Here is a 16186-nt window from a genome sequence, read left to right as displayed (position 1 = left end):
GGGTCCTGAATTCCAGGAAATCTACAGCCTTGTGAATGCTCCATTCTATGAGATGCTCAGACGCTAATGCGCATGCGAGAGAAGAGGAATGACCGGCAGCTGTAAGAATCAGTAGTTACTTGAGATGAAAGCACAGTCTGAAAAGCAAGCGCAGAAGTGCGGCTTTCCCAAGCGCACAGGCATCACGAATGTGTTCACGGTCATTATCATATTAACAGGCGTATTCATCAGCTTTCTAACCGGGACCGAGTCCCTGAGGAAATGGGACGGAAGCCTGCTCTTCCATCTTCCCCATCTCAGGTTATGGCCTCTCTGTCCTTTGTGGGTCTCACCCATGGCTGCACATTGGAATCGCCCAGAGAGCTTTAAAAATTGATGCCAGGGGCCCCTGGTGGCTCAGTTGGTTGGGCTGTCAGCTCTTGATTTGGACTCAGGTCATGATTTTGGGGTCGTGGGATGAAGCCTGGTGTCAGTCTCTGAGCTCAGTGGGGAGTGTGCTCAAGCATTCTCTCTCTTCCTCTGCCCTTCCCTCTGCTCATGCTCTCTCTCTGAAATAAATAAATAGATAAATCTTAAAAAACAAACAAACAAACAACCGGGACACCTGGTCTCACCTCAGAGTTTCTAGTTGATGTGTGGCATGGTGTAGACATAAGATTTCTGAATCTCTCCCAAGCAATCCAATGGGCGGCTAAGGTTGAGCCAAGACCTCCTTGACCTCTCTTTCCACGCCCGCCTCCTATTCAGTAGCAGTGCTGTTGGCTCTGCTTTCCAAGGAAACACCTCTCCCACCAGTTCTCCCACCCTGACTGCCCACCAGCTCCCAGCCCTGAGTCTGTCAGGGGCCCTCTTACTACCAGCAGCTGCCCACCTGCAGTTGGCTTTCAGCCTGACCATCAGAGAGGTTTTTAAGCCCAGGTTAGGTGACAGCCCCCTTTGTTCTAAACTCCTCCATACCTCTTAGAGGGGATTGGGGGGTCTTTATCTAGCTGGATTCCTGGTTATCACTTTGACCTCCTCTCCTGCCATTGTCCCCCATCCCCCTCCTGGGCCTTCAACCCCGTGGCCGCCCCTGATGTTTCCGGAACACCCTCAAGGTTTTCGTACCTGGAGACCTCTGCCTGAACTGCCTTCTTCAGGTGGTTGCATGACCTCCTCCCTAATTTAGCCAGGTCTCTGCTGGGATATCACCCTCACCGAGGCCTTCTCAGGGCATCCCGTCTAACATCACACCCCCTGGCCATTACTCTCTATGCCTGTATCATCCTTTGGTTTTCTTCTTAGAGTTTATCACCTATTACCTATTTCTGTTTGTCTGATCTCTTCCCCACCCCATTAGAATGAGAACTCCAGGGAACACATTCTCTCTGCTCTCTGTTCTGCTGCATCTGCAGAACCTAGAACAATAGAAGTTGCTCGATAAATGCTATTAGAAAGAACAAAGGAAGACAGGTACGTTTTAATGGGAGAGGAAAGGTCTGGCGTTGCCAAAGTAGAGCAAGTCAATGCAGGGTCCGTTTCTTCTGCCCCTTATTGGCTGAGCGACCCTGAACAAGTTACTTCACCTCTCTGAACCTTGATGTCTTCATCTATCCATGGTGATACTAACAGTACCTGTAGGCCTCAAAAAGTTGTTGGATTACATGGAGTCCTGTATGAGTAGCAGAGCAAAGTGCCTACAAGTGGGAGAACATGACCGAGAAACCATAGCTGTGATGATTGTGAATAGTATTAGCAGGGCCGGGCAGAGGAGCCAAAACCCAGAGCCGTGGATGCTCTAGGAAAGATGATCTTCCTGTGGGAAGGAAGGGAGGGCATCTTGGACAAAGCACAGAGCTGGGAGGCAGGAAATTCAGGCTGGTGACACAGGTTGGTGGCTGATGATGCTTCGTGACCCAAGTCAAGTCTTTGCTCTGAAAACCCATTTTTTATGCCTCTAGACCTCACAGGGTTTTTTGAGGATCAAAAGAAATATTGTGTACCATTCTTCGTTTGAAACGCATACATTTGAAAAGAGCCACGTAGAGAAATACTGTGTACACTTCTTTTCAAAACATAAATTGCTACATAGAGGCCCTTATTATGATCTCCCAACTTTGTCCAAGGCTGTCTATATAAACACATGCTTGTCTTGTCCTTCTCATCTGAGGCTGTCCTATCCTCCAGGGACTGGCATTCTTAGGGACTGGCCAAGTGAGAACATGGCTGGTTAGCTGCACCCGTCTCTGCTCAAAGGCTCTGTTTCTCCCCAGATTTATTTTGTATTTTAGTCTATTTTAATATGGGCTCTTGGCAAGACACATGTAGTTTTTTATTATTCTACTTCATCATGTTATAATTTCTTTAGGAGATACTATTTGATTTTGAAAAATATCTAGTCTTCCTGGGGTGCCTGGGTGGCTCAGTGGGTTAAGCCTCTGCCTTTGGCTCAGGTCATGATCTCAGTGTCCTGGGATCAAGCCCTGTGTCAGGCTCTCTGCTCAGTGGGGAGCCTTCTTCCTCCTCTCTCTCTCTGCCTGCCTCTCTGCCTACTTGTGATCTCTCTCTGTCAAATAAATAAACAAAATCTTAAAGAAAAGGAAAAAATCTAGTCTTCCTAATGTACATATGATACTCATCTTTGTTGATGTAATCCCTTTGTTTGTTGTGTTTAAAAATATATACATAAGTTACATATGCATATTATATGTAATATGACATCTAATTTGTGAAGTATATTATTTATACTTAGGCTCACTTTTGCTCCTTTAATCCTTTCTTAATCTCCACAGTTCAGTCATGTATGTCTTAGGAATACTTTTCCTTTATTTGCCTTTATTCGTGAATTCATTTAGTCATTTAGTCACTCAATAAATATGTGTGGAGTGCCTATTATGTGCTACTGTTATATTGAAGGTAATGCAGCAGAACAGATTTAAAATGAAGAACTATGGTGAGGGGAATAAAACAGGGAGGAAGATAAGGGATTTCACTGAAAAGAGTTTCAACATTACGGAGGGATGGCCAGGGAGGGCTGACTGAGAGAGTGACATTTTTGTTAGACTGAGGGAGTGAGGGACAGTTCTAGCACCGTGCAGAATAATGCCCCAGGAAGAGGGAATGATAAGTGCAAAGGCCCCGGGGTATGAGTCAAGTCAGAGAAAGAGAGAAGAAGCAGCATGAGGAGGGGGAGTGGTAAGAGGTGGGGTCATGCACAGGTCTGATCTTGCAATAGGTGAACTCTGGATGTACATGAAGACTAGCCCCTTACTACTGTTTAGGAATTGCTAGTGAGATCACTAGCTGGCAGTGTGACTTCATTGGTATGACATCACATCAATTAACTTCAATAATTTCATTTCATTTAAAGGACCCAGGATGCTAGAATTCCCTGAGGACCACTTTTCTAACATGTCATCCTAGATTCCACCCCACTAGGTCAGCGAAGTCACCTTTTCCTACACTCATCCTCACTGGTTCTCCTTTTTGAGTCCACAGACCCCACTCCTCTGCAATGCCTTTCCTTTCTTGAAGACCGAGGCAGGGCTCCTGCTTCCCAAAGGATGCACTTCCCAGTGTCCCACAACCTCTGGCTCCTATGCTTTTTTGATTTTGTTAACATTACACATGCATTTGCTTTGATGTAAAAAGGAAACAAAAATATTCTCCACTCTCTTTCTGAAAGTTCTACTTGTTAAAGTTGGTCAAATTTGAAAGTGGCATTTTATAGAGTCATTGACCTAAATAGGCAACCTAAATTATGCCATCTGCTACACGAGTGGAGTTTATGTAACACCACAGTAGAGGGGAGAGCTGGAAGCTGTTTAAGGTTGTCCATCAATACCGCTGCCTTCCGGGGACTGAGTCCCTTAGGACACCACCTGTCATGTTCTTCTTGGTAGTTTTAAATATCCTTCGTGACTGGTCTAGCATTCCAACTACACGAATAATTTTGCTGTTCTCTTTTACAGTTCTTTGGAATAGGAGTGCTTTTCACCCTAACAATGTTTACAGAACCTCATTTTGGGGCTCTTTCCTGTACTGCATACATTAGCTGTTGTTCTTATTATTTTAAACACCTAAAAACAGAATAAAGAGGGGGCGTCTGGATGGCTTAGTTGTTGGGCTTCTGCCTTTGGCTCCAGTCATGGTCCCGGGGTCCTGGGATTGAGCCCCACATGGGGCTCCCTGCTCAGCAGGAGGCCTGCTTCTCCCTCTTCCACTCCCCCTGCTTGTGCTCCCTCTCTCGCTGTGTCTCTCTCTGTCAAATAAATAAATAAAATCTTAAAAAAATAAAAAGGCAGAATAAAGAGATCTAATGATTGTAAATACACGGCCATAAAACCATCCACGACCCTGAGTGTGGGTAACGGTATTTCTACAAATTATGAATTTGATTACATATCACTAAATCTTGTCAACTTTCTGATACTCCTTACATTTCACCTGGGCATGTTCCTTGAATAGAATCAGGACATTCTGAAAATCCAGCTCAAACATCATTCGCTTCCTGGCTCAAACCAAACTGAGCCCACTCTCACTCTTCCCCAGAGGGGAAGATGAACTAGTCAAACAGCCCTAAAACTTACATGGTTTTAAGAGGTCTGGGGACAGGAAAAAATGACAATCTTTTTCTCTTTTCAGTTTTGCTTTGCCATCTTCATAGTCTTTTATTCTTGCTTTTGCTTATGGCGAACAAGCAACATCTGAGAAAAGACAGTCACCCACAACCTTCCCCCCACCCCTGCCCTGTGTGAGGGGGACGCTGAGTGCTCCTTTCCAATTCCACTTCATTGCTTGATAACTTTTGAACTTGGCCAAATCACATAAAGTCTCTGAAGCCCAATTTCTTTTTTCATAAATAAAACTTTGGTTCCTCCCTCTCCCTGTACACCCAGGGAGACCAGTGACCCTGGCAGAGAGAGGACTGTCCTTCCATGGTCTGTCCTGATGACCACGTCTCTGCTTACATTACACCCCTCTCTAGAGTATCTTCTTATCTTGCTTATCCTTGTCATGCTTCAAGAAATAGTATCACCTCCTTGTGAAGGCTCTGTGCAAACTACAAAGAGAACTAGGAGTGTCAGGGATCATTAACACCATATTGGGTTTTTTTCTTTTACTTTCTTGAATTGCATTAATTTTTTACCATTTTCATCTCCCATTTTCCAAAACTTATAAAAATATTCAGTATTATTTGGGAAAGAACTACTGCATGCTAATTACGTTGGGAAAAAAAATCTTTTTTCTTATTTATTTATTTATTTATTTATTTGACAGAGAGCGATCACAAGTAGGCAAAGGCAGGCAGAGAGAGAGAGAGAGGAGGAAGCAGGCTCCCTGCTGAGCAGAGAGCCCAATGTGGGACTCGATCCCAGGACCCTGGGATCATGACCTGAGCCGAAGGCAGCGGCTTAACCCACTGAGCCACCCAGGCGCCCCAAAAAAATCTTTTTTCAAACAGCACACTAACATCTGTCTGCTGCTACCATGATCACATTGTAAATACAATTTTAAAACCTGCAGAATAATCAAAGGTATAAAATAACACCTGTACATGGGCAGATATTTTAGCAAGCTAAGAAGTGGATCACGTCCTAGGGGGAGCAATATAGTTTGGGAATTTGCTGTATCTTAATGGCACATTAGTCCTGTAATCCTAGGGAATTTTCTAGACAAAAATCTCCTAGTTATCAAATCCTTCAGTCTATGCCTTATCATTACCTGTATTTATAAACTTCATTGTCTGTAAATACAGAATATTGTGACAAAAAGCGCTTGGGACAAGACCTATGCTGATCCAGGAAAAATAACCAACTTTAGGCATTTTACTGGAAATGAGGATTGAACACACACTTAGAAAAACGTAAGAAAGGGTATTTGTTTGGGTTCGGGTTTTGTTTTTTGAAATGTCATTCTGTCCTGCTTCAAACTCAAAAATCCTCCCGTGGAGCACTTTTATGAGGCAGAAAAACAAGAACAGACCTGAGTGAACGCTTCTTCTCAGCACTCTGCCCTTTCTCTCTTCCTCTCTCTTCAAAATTCAAGGTGCTTCTGAAGTGTAGAATATTCAGCTTTTTAAAAAAGGTCCAAAGAACCAGTGAATGCTTTGCTGTTCAGAATTGAGCTTTTTGAAAGTGAGTCGTTCTACCAGCTTTTACATAACTGCTATACTTAACTGCATGGGCCTCTTCCTGTTGTATTTTTGCTGACACATTTTGAATTGACTTATATATGAGCTGATCCCTGTTCTCGAAGTTTTACCAACTGCCAATTGTAAGGTGAGATTTTCACGGTGAAAGACTTCATAGTACTGAGCACTCCTACAAGATATGCTGGGCATGATACAGCTTTTGGACACATAGCTGGGCTATTTTCTTAATAGTTCATGACAGAGGGTAGGCTTAACTTCCAGATGAAGTGAATGGAGATGTAAAGATACACCACTCATTACATTCCCAAGTATTTTTTCTCAAGGAAATTCTTCATTTAGATAACAATGCATGAGCTGCCTTACACTTATGAATGCCCAAACTACCCAGTTAAAGCACACGTTGAGAGAAAACACTAACGAACCATTCACTGTAGTATCTTGTCGCTCACCCGTATTAAAGCTCTTTCTTCCACCTACAGACGATCTCAGGCTATTTTTATGGTTTCTGAAACCATCTGTTATAACCTGTACTCGCTGCTCCTTAAAATACAGATGTTAATTACCTTTTTAACATTTCCCTGCTCCTTGTTCTGAGCCTCAAATGCCCCCAAGCATTCATGAGTTTCTCAACACCCAGTCCTTTTCTCTGGTTTTCCACAAGCAGCACACCTCAGGACTCTGCTCTCCCCAAATCATCTTTAGTTAGAGGGATACTGATTTGCCCTCTAGGGAGAAGTACAGAAATGACACTGCCCTTAAATTTCCACTAACGCAGACCTTCTCCCTCCCAGACTTCAGAATGAAGTCTGAATTCTAACCATCTTAAACCTCTTCTTAACAGGATGAGTCCAAACACGTCAGAGAGGTTCCTTCCCTATCCGAAGTCTGTCCAGTTCTTGCTTTGGAAACGACGGCTTCCCTCCCTGGCGAGTACGTGCGTGGCTGGGTTCGTTCCTAAACCGAGGCCATTCTGCAGTGAAGTGTGGCACTTCATTATTGTTTGTTTTCATCCGCGGATCCTATTATAATAAATTCCCTAAGAGGCCCGAAAATGGATTCTGCCGTAGTCACTGGTTTATCCACTGATTTTGTCCTTGTTTCTTGTTTAAGGGTCAGGACATTGCTTTCGTAGTGAATGAAATGCAGTTTCTAAAGGGCCGCTGAGAGCAAATAGAAACCCCATTTAGAACGCAAGCATCAGTCTAAGTGGTTGTTGAGGATGACTCCACCCTGCCCCTGCCAAGTAACTCATTTCAATAGAAATTAAGAATTTGTAATTTGATAAGTCCTATAGGTCTTTTTGCTAATTATAATTCATCTTTGTATTCTATTACCGGAAGCTGCAGAGGGAGGGCTATCTTGCAGTTGCAAAGAATGGACTTTTGCTCAGTCGCAGGAGTGCTTGAATTCTGTCACTTTACTCACTCCTGGCAGGTGATAATTGAACTAAAAAGAGAGTAAGTCAGACAACAGTGGAAAATGAAGAGAGCCCGGCACCAGGCAAGAGATTTTCAACAAACATTTGCCGAATAAATGAATGAAAAGGAGAAAAGGAACCCTGAAAAATTTTTAAGGGAGAGTCACCGTGGGCAGGATCTCAGAATTTCTGGGATCAGAATCAATTAGAAACATTCAGGCCATCCCATTCTGAGCCTGACTGTAATTTTGCCATGAGGAAAACATGTGTTTCTTCTTTGAATAAAATTCTGGAGAATAAAAAGGGGGGGGGCAGATAAATGTGGAGAGAAGCTGAGTGGGATGAGCAGAGGATACAAGCAAAGAGGGAAACCCAGACTAGAGCCCGTTAGGAAGAAAGCTAGCAGAAATGACGCAAATCTGCTCCTTCCTCTGTCCACTCTTCTAATTCCCATTCCTTCCTTCTAGTATTTATACTCAGAATTCCAAAGGGAGATTTAAGAGCAATTTGGAAATATGTTAAGTAAGACAACACCAGGTGGCAAATAGCAATTTAATTCTCCTTGCCAGCAGAGCTAAAGACTTAGAATGCTTTTTATTAGCAAAGCTGAGTGGGAGGAGGACAGGAGGGAGAGGGAGGGAGGAAAAAGCCATTCAAGTGTTTCTCTGACAAAGGCAGCACAGCCATGGATCAGCTCTTATACGAAATCTTTTAATTTGTGCATTAATTCTCCTTTTCATCTTACCGCCTGCTAGAAAATTAGTTGTAGAGGTATTTCAGACGTGTTCTCTGGAGCAAATATTTACACAGGAGTAGTGTGTTGACACTGTGCGGCTTTGGGTTTCTGGGAGCAGGCTGGTGCCTCTCGGGACATGTAAGCGCAGAAGGCAGGCGAGGCCACACCCGTGAGAAGCTGGCTGGTTTCAGAGAGTCGTGTCTGCCCTCCACAACAAGTCAAGTGTGGCGCTTTTTGTTTTGAAAATAGGATAAGGGGTCGGCTGATGAAGTCTTTCCTGTATTGATGCCCTATTTGGTTTTTCTCCAATGGGGAAATTGGATTTTCCAAGACCATAAACACACGCTTTGTAGACAGTAATAAATACATAGCACTGAAGGGAAATTAGAGTAACCTGCCATTGACCTTGTAGTTCTTTTGGCTTCTATACCCATTAGCACCTTCTCGGGCCCCTCGTCTACTTCAGAGGCCCAAGACCAAGGATGTGGGAGCCCTGAGGCTCCTGAACTGAATTATAATGGTTCCCCCTTCTCCCTTTTTCTTTTTTGCCTTTAAGTTATGGACTCTTCTTTTGTGTGAAGATCATAGGTACAAAGAAGCAGGTAGAAAGTTTCTCCCCTGAAGGGAACTGAATATCACGAGAGAAACGTGCAGCTGCAATGAGGTGAGCTTCAGAGGACTTGGGCAGCGGGTTCTCGGGCGTCCTGTCTGACCAGACCCCGCTCATGAAACAGGAAGTGCCCAGAGTGGTCCTTGGGCCTGTTCAGCAACGCTGGCTGGGCTCTTCCTCTCCTACTCTGCCAGGCTGACAGATGGGCTTGTATTGCTGGGGTTATGGGGTGGCACCCCTCAGGTCTGAGGACATCGTGTATGCGGGGGCTCCCGCTGCCTGTCTCCCTCCGTGCACACACGCCCAGGCGAGGCCAGTCCTGTCAGACGTTAGGGACACAGATTCTAGGTCCCAAGATCTCACACTATTTGGAATTTTCCCTTTAACACACTTGATAAGCTGATATAGCATCGTATGTTAAGTGAACTGGCAGAGAGTAAATAAAAACAAAACAAAACAAAACAAAAAACAATGCTGTGGTAGACAATAGTAAGACAGTTTTTAATGTTTTCAAAATGCTCTCTCCTGAGGAATGATTCCCTCTTTGTTGTTTTTGTTTATTTGTTTGTATAAGGTTAAGGGCTGGGGCCTAAGAATCAGATTTAGGCCCCAGCTGATTTTGCGCTGACGGCCTCAGTTAACTTGTCTGTGAGTGGGGTTAATAATAGAATTTAAGTCATGAAGGCTAAATGAGTTAGTGTATATAATAAAGTACTTTCCATGTTTGTCTCCTGGTGAGCATTAAACTTAGCACTAACCTGTTATTAAATAGATCGAATAATGATAGTAATCATTAATTAACTGATGTGAAGTTTAAACCTCTTTCTCTGCAGCATCTTACTGCACTCTGTTGAAGAAGGGCCACAGCTAGAAATTACTCTCCATTTCCCCAGAGATTTGTTCTCAAGGCTTCAGCGTGTTTCACTAAAGTTCCAAAAGAGCAGGCACTTTTGCATTTTATTGAGTTGGTCCAGAGGTCTAGATTCACGTTATATGATGACCTTCGAAAGCAGCAAGAGCTGACCCTTCTTGTCAGATGCCCAAGGACCTGGTCCCCACACACAAAACCAAACAAAGAATTAGTCAGGTAATCAATATGAGATTTATCTGAAAAATTGTTTCCTGTCTTGGGAATTCGCCTGTGGAAAAGAACTATTTTCTACTTTCCCTGAATACTAGGTCTTGGATCTGTAACTTATCCATAAGGGGAGCATAAAAATCCCAGCTTTCCTTCATTTAGCTTTTCATCATATATTTATGGAGAACTTAGTGTAACATTGGCTAGGAATTGGATGTTGAAGGTGAACAAGACATAATTGGTATGGAGGAATTTAGTTAGGGGAACTGTATGCACATCCATATATGGTGATGGGCGCTCTAAGCAGATCTGGGGAGGCTAAAAAGACTTCACTGAGTGGGTGGTATTATTTCTCGAAGGGTGAAGAGAAGCTTGCCAAGATGAAAACAGTAGAGAAGGCCTTTCTAGAAAAATGGTGCATCATGTGCAAAGGGCCAACAGTCAGCAAAGGCCCTTGGTTATGGAGCAGATGAGTGAGAAATTTGGAGTGACTTGGGCATGGGATCCTCTCTTCTCAGCTGGGTAAGTGTGCCTGCCAAGACATACTCTTCAGGGCTGAGTGGTTGGTGAGAGCAGTGATTACCTCCAACTCTGGTGCTCAGACCCGCAGGGAGGCTGCTAACTCATTTCCAAAAGAACCATCAAAGACCAGGCCCCAGAAGCTTATGAAATGGGTCGCCTGAGCAAAGGGTCACAGCAGAACTCCACAGAGCCAGAAGGGATGGTGAGCCCGAGGGGCCAGGCTTGCAGGAGCCCTGGGGATTCGTGGAAAGGCCTAGGACAGTGCAGATGCACGTAAACAAGGAGATTTGGGGGCGGAGAGCTGCAGGCTCGGGATTGTGAAGTGCCTTTTATGTCTTTCCAAGGTGTAGAGTTTTGTCTCTTCCTGCACGGGAAGGTTAACTGGTAGACTGTCTTTACACCTTTGTGGTGTGGAGTAGGTTTAGGAAGGAAAGGGGCCCAGACAGGAATTCACATTTAGTGAGGATGCCCTTGCAGGGCTTCCAGGGCCCCTGCTACTGTCCGAGGAAGACTGGTATTGAAGAGGGAAAGGAGGGATAGGTAGAATGTGGAGGCGTTTCTGGACTGGAGATGGCAGGTCCTTCGGGACTGGGTGAGGGTGAGGAAGGAGGAGCGGTTTTGCAGAGGACAGTCCTTGAGGGGAATCTGGTTGCAGCTGGACAATGTCAGACCCGGGATCTCAGTGTGCAGCCCGGAAGAGCGGCAAACAGGCAACACAGAGCTGGCGTTTCCCCTGGCAGTGAGCTGACTGTTTCACAAGGCTTAGTGCACTCGAGCCTTACTGCACCCCTGCAAGGGCGTGTGACTCCTCCCAATTAAGATGTGGGAACTGAGGCACCCGAGGTGAAGGAGCGGCCTGTGTTCAAACAATCGTACTGTCCAAGCTCAGTCTGGCACCCATGGCCACCTTGCTCTTCACCTCTGTTCCTGCCTTCCCAGAGTACTGAGAGGCCATCACAGTTTAAAGTTTGGATTGGGGGGCGCCTGAGTGGCTCAGTCAGTTAGGCATCTGCCTCCAGCTCAGGTCATGATCTCAGAGTCCTAGGATCGAGTCCCACATCAGGCTCTCTGCTCAGCCAGGAACCTGCTTCTCCTTCTGCCTGCTGCTCCCCCTGCTTATGCTCGCTCTCGCTCGCGCTCTCTTTCTCTCTCAAATAAATAAATAAATAAATTTGGTGGGAAAAAAGAAAGTTTGAATTATTTCCAGATTTTGGAGGACAGCTTGAGCAGATCCACCAGGGCCTATCTGCATAAGTGGCTAAGGAATCCTAGCCAAGTAACTCATAGGAGGGAAGACACCAAGTGAGAGAAAAAGGCCCCCGGCAGCAGAGGATATGCTCCTGAAGGCCACCCACATTTCCCCAGGGACGTGTGCCGACGCACCGAGTACAGCAGGTAAAGAAATGAAAGGCCTGTCTCACATGTTTCCTTAGGACACAGTAAAAAAGGCCAGTGAAGGTGGTCTCGGGAGGACTGGAGGCCTGAGGCCCAGGGGGGTTAGATGGTACAGCCCTTGTCAGAGCATTGGTGGACTTAGCCAATGGACTTAGTCATCCAAGATGGCTCCAGAGGCTAGAGGAAGGAAAATGACATCTCTTCTGTAGCAGCCTCAAACAGATCCATGACACTCCTAGGGGCTTCTCTGAACCCTGGAAAATAATCTACAAAAAGCTGAGGTTCTTACAACTCTGCCAGTGATCAGAGTCACGGACAGTGTTTTGCTGTCTTAACCCTGTTTGCCCCTCAGGCAGGAGCACCAAGCAGAGGCATGTGATGAAGAACAGTAATAGCCAACCCGGGTCGAATGTTCACTCCATCCCAGGTGTGGCACTAAGTGTTAACCTATATTCTCTTATTTAGCCCCGAAATAATATCAAGACGTAAATGCTATTATTGCCCCATCCTACGCAAGAGAGATGGGACCAGAAGAGACATCCCTGAGTTCTGCCCCGAGTTAAAAGTTTATGACCTGAGGACCCTATAAGCCTATTGTGATCATCACTTTTTTCATATCGAATCAAAAAGTCCAATTTGAATACACAAATTCTAAGGCTACTTTGAAGATGGCCAACATCTTCTTTAATTTGAAGTTTGTTTTCCCAGCTGACTGGATTTGTCTCCAGCAGCCTGGAGGTGTGAAATGACATCACCATCTGATCAGCATCTCAAAACAGTTTGGCTAATTTAAAAAAAATAGAGATCTTGAATGCGCTCTCTTAATTATATTTGACCATTTGAGCATGCTGGGCGAAAACCCCCGGTAGGCAGCCTGTTCTGCAATTTGTTTCTGAAACAAGCTTTTGAGTCTCATGGGCTGAGAGGATTCTGTTTAAAGGGTGTACACTGTGAATCACAGTTTCAAAGGAAGACGGCAAATACAAAACTCAGCCAAGCAATTTGTAAAACTGGATTGCTGACAGGAATCCAGGAAGCAGCAGAAAAACAACCAAACACAAAAACATCGTCAAGTGCCTGGATGTAATCTGAAGTAACGAAGTGGAATGAGCCCGGGATGACACGATGACACAAGGGAACAGGCGGTCTTGTTTTGGGAAGCGAGGAGCACCCCGATCTGAGCCCTGAGAACATTCCACAGACCCAGGGTGGTGAGCTCTCCTGCATTTGGCATACAAGCTGCCTTCACCTGCCCCTGGTGGATGTTGGGTTCACCACGGGGACAGGGAACTGAATGTTTCCTCCATTAGATTCAGATGCTTTATTACATTCATTAGGCTCAAGCAATACAAAGCTCTTTTAGTGATTACTTTTATCATCATCACAGCTAACACGTACGAAGCGTTCTCCTTTCTTTCTTTTTTTTTTTTTTTAAAGATTTTATTTATTTATTTGACAGAGAGAGATCACAAGCAGGCAGAGAGAGGAGGAAGCAGGCTCCCTGCTGAGCAGAGAGCCCAATGCAAGCCTCGATCCCAGGACCCTGAGATCATGACCTGAGCCGAAGGCAGCGGCTTAACCCACTGAGCCACCCAGGCGCCCAAAGCGTTCTCCTTTCAAAATGGATCAGAGCCTCTCTGGTCCTCACTGGAATGTAAGCCCCTCCAGGGCAGGAATTTTCGCTTATTCTGTTCACTGATGTAACTCACAGGACCTAGAACCGTGCCCACCACGCAGCAGATGCTCCTTAATGTTTGATGAATGAATGGATGGATGAACAACCTTGTGCTCGGACTTGCGCAGGCAGCAGTCTAAGTGCTTTACCGATGCATGCCATCTCAATCACAATCCTGTGATGCTGGCATTTAATCAGTATTCCTGTGTTACAGATGAGCCGACGGAGTCCCATAGAAGTTAATTAGCTTGTGCGGGATTGTGGCCGAGGCAGGCTCAAACCCAGGCAGTCGGATTCCAGAATCTACCTCTCCGTACTGTCACTCTTTCATGCCTGTTTCCACTGTTGGTTTTTCCTTAGTCTCATTCCATTTACTTCCCTACAATGTTCTTCCAACACATCACCCTATTTTATCAAACTTCTTTACATGCAAAAGAAGCTTTTTTATTTTGTTCTTCTTAAAGCACAAATTATACCTCGTTCTTAGGGCTTATGCAAAAGGGCTTTGAATTCATTTACATGTAGGAAACAATTAAGACGGGAGAATAGAAATACTACCTTAGGGAGGAGCCTAAATTTATATTTTTCTTTTAAGGACAACTTAAGCTATTATGATTTTTAAATAAAAAAGTGTTTATACTCATTTTTTTTTCCCTGTGGCACAGCATAAAAATAGTTTTTTTTTTTTTTTTAGAAGTAAGTAATATGGCACAGAATACCCAGGCTAGGGGCACTTCAGTGGCTCAGTGGGGAAAGCCTCTGCCTTTGGCTCAGGTCATGATCCCAGAGTCCTGGGATGGAGCCCTGCATTGAGCTCTCTGCTCAGCGGGGAGCCTGCTTCCTCCTCTCTCTCTGCCTGCTTCTCTGCCTACTTGTGATTACCCAGGCCATAAAATTATAAATCTAAGGGTTGTTTTTTTTTTTTTAAGATTTTATTTATTTATTTGACAGAGATCACAAGTAGGCAGAGAGGCAGACAGAGAGAGAGGAGGAAGCAGGCTCCCTGCTGAGAAATCTAAGTTTTTAATCTTTAATTTTTATGTAGCCTTCTTAATTCTTCAGAGCAATTTTATCTCTCTAAAGCAATCAGATATGTGTAAATGATACTGTGTTTAGAGAGGTACAGACTTACGGCTGGGGAGATAAACACATGTTAGGTAACTACAAATTGCAGCCTGTGCTGAGCTATCCTTTTTTTCCATAAGACTTCTTTTAAATTGGAATAGTCTAAGTGTTCTTGCTCAGGCAAAGGAAAATTGAGGGCATCTTCTGGTTTGCCACTGTATTCTGTGGTGTTTGCTTAAGGAATTTTATCAGTTCAATTTTGAACATTCTAATTTACAGCATTAAAGCTCCCTATGTGATCAAGTTCTACCTTCCACATTTTCTATCAGATTTCCTGCCATCTCCTGCCCCTCATGCCCTCCCAGCTAAAGAAAATCATGTTCCTGCTATCACCATTCCCACAGATTGGTCAGTACCTGCAGAGTCCCCTTTGGCAAGAGGAGGTAGTAAAACTTTGCTGAGTATGTGACCATCTCCCTTTTGTTTTGGGGGTCTTCAGATGTAATTTAGTAGCATGTGAAGAAGGATGTAACATTAAACAGAGCCCTTTAGTGTAGTAATTTTTATAAGTTACAGCAATTCCTTACAGAAAGCTCAGTTTCAGAGCCATAAGACTCTTAAGAGAGACCTTAAATAATCATCTCATACAAGCTCTCAGGTAACTCAGACATTGTGTATTTGCTAACTCATTTCTGAATTATATTAGTAGAAAATCAAAGTTACAATTACATTCTTCAAAAAATATTATTTTTCCGGGTTTCCCGGGTGGCTCAGTCAGTTAAGCTTCCGACTCTGGATTTCATTTCAGGTCATGATCTCGGGGTCATGAGATCAAGACCTGCAATGTGTTCTGTGATGTGTTTGGAGCCTGTTTAAGATGCTCTTTTCCCTCTCGCCCTCCCCCAACCTCTCCTACTCTCCCCACCCTCACTCAGAACTTTCACTCCTGCTCTCTCTCTCTCAAAAAAAAAAAAAAAAAAATTTTTTTTCCTATTAGAAAATGTTTTATAATAAACACAGGAAAATACTTCTATGTAATTTGCGTCTATCTCAAATTTAGCTGAGTTAGTAGAAACAATTCTTACGGAATTAAACAAAGTCCCTTTTCTTTAGGACAACTTCTCCATTTGACTACGCTTCTCCGACAAAGCAAATGTGACATCTGAATGTTATTTCAATGTGTGGAAAAATATGCCATGAAACCGTCATACCCCAAGACCCATTGTTATCCTGCAAACTAATTTAGAAGGATCTCTTCCAAGAGAAAAGCAGATCAACTACTTTGATTTTTCAAACAATGGTCTTGGTTGAATATTTCTGTCTAAATTTAATAGAAAGTTCTTAGGCAGTTTTCTTTTTTGCAGTTATAAATGAGTCTTTAAAAAAAGATTTTATCTTGCCATTTGTGACGACATGGATGGAACTAGAGGGTATTAGGCTTAGCGAGATAAGTCAATCGGAGAAAGACAATTATCATATGATCTCCCTGATAATGAGGAAGTGGAGATGCAACGTGGGGGGTTTGGGGGGTAGGAAAAGAATAAATGAAACAAGA

General features: G+C 44.0%; 1 pseudogene; it reads left to right on the top strand.

Annotated features, from left to right (window-relative positions):
• The first annotated feature begins 66 nt into the window (after positions 1–66).
• LOC132020420 (ATP synthase subunit g, mitochondrial-like) overlaps positions 67–16186 on the top strand; it is a 19690-nt pseudogene continuing 3570 nt past the window's right edge.

The sequence above is a fragment of the Mustela nigripes genome, chromosome 6 (genome assembly GCF_022355385.1).
Source record: "Mustela nigripes isolate SB6536 chromosome 6, MUSNIG.SB6536, whole genome shotgun sequence".
NCBI classification, from domain to species: Eukaryota; Metazoa; Chordata; class Mammalia; order Carnivora; family Mustelidae; genus Mustela; species Mustela nigripes.
Note: the sequence above shows the minus strand (reverse complement) of the source record. Positions and strands in the feature narration are given on the sequence as shown.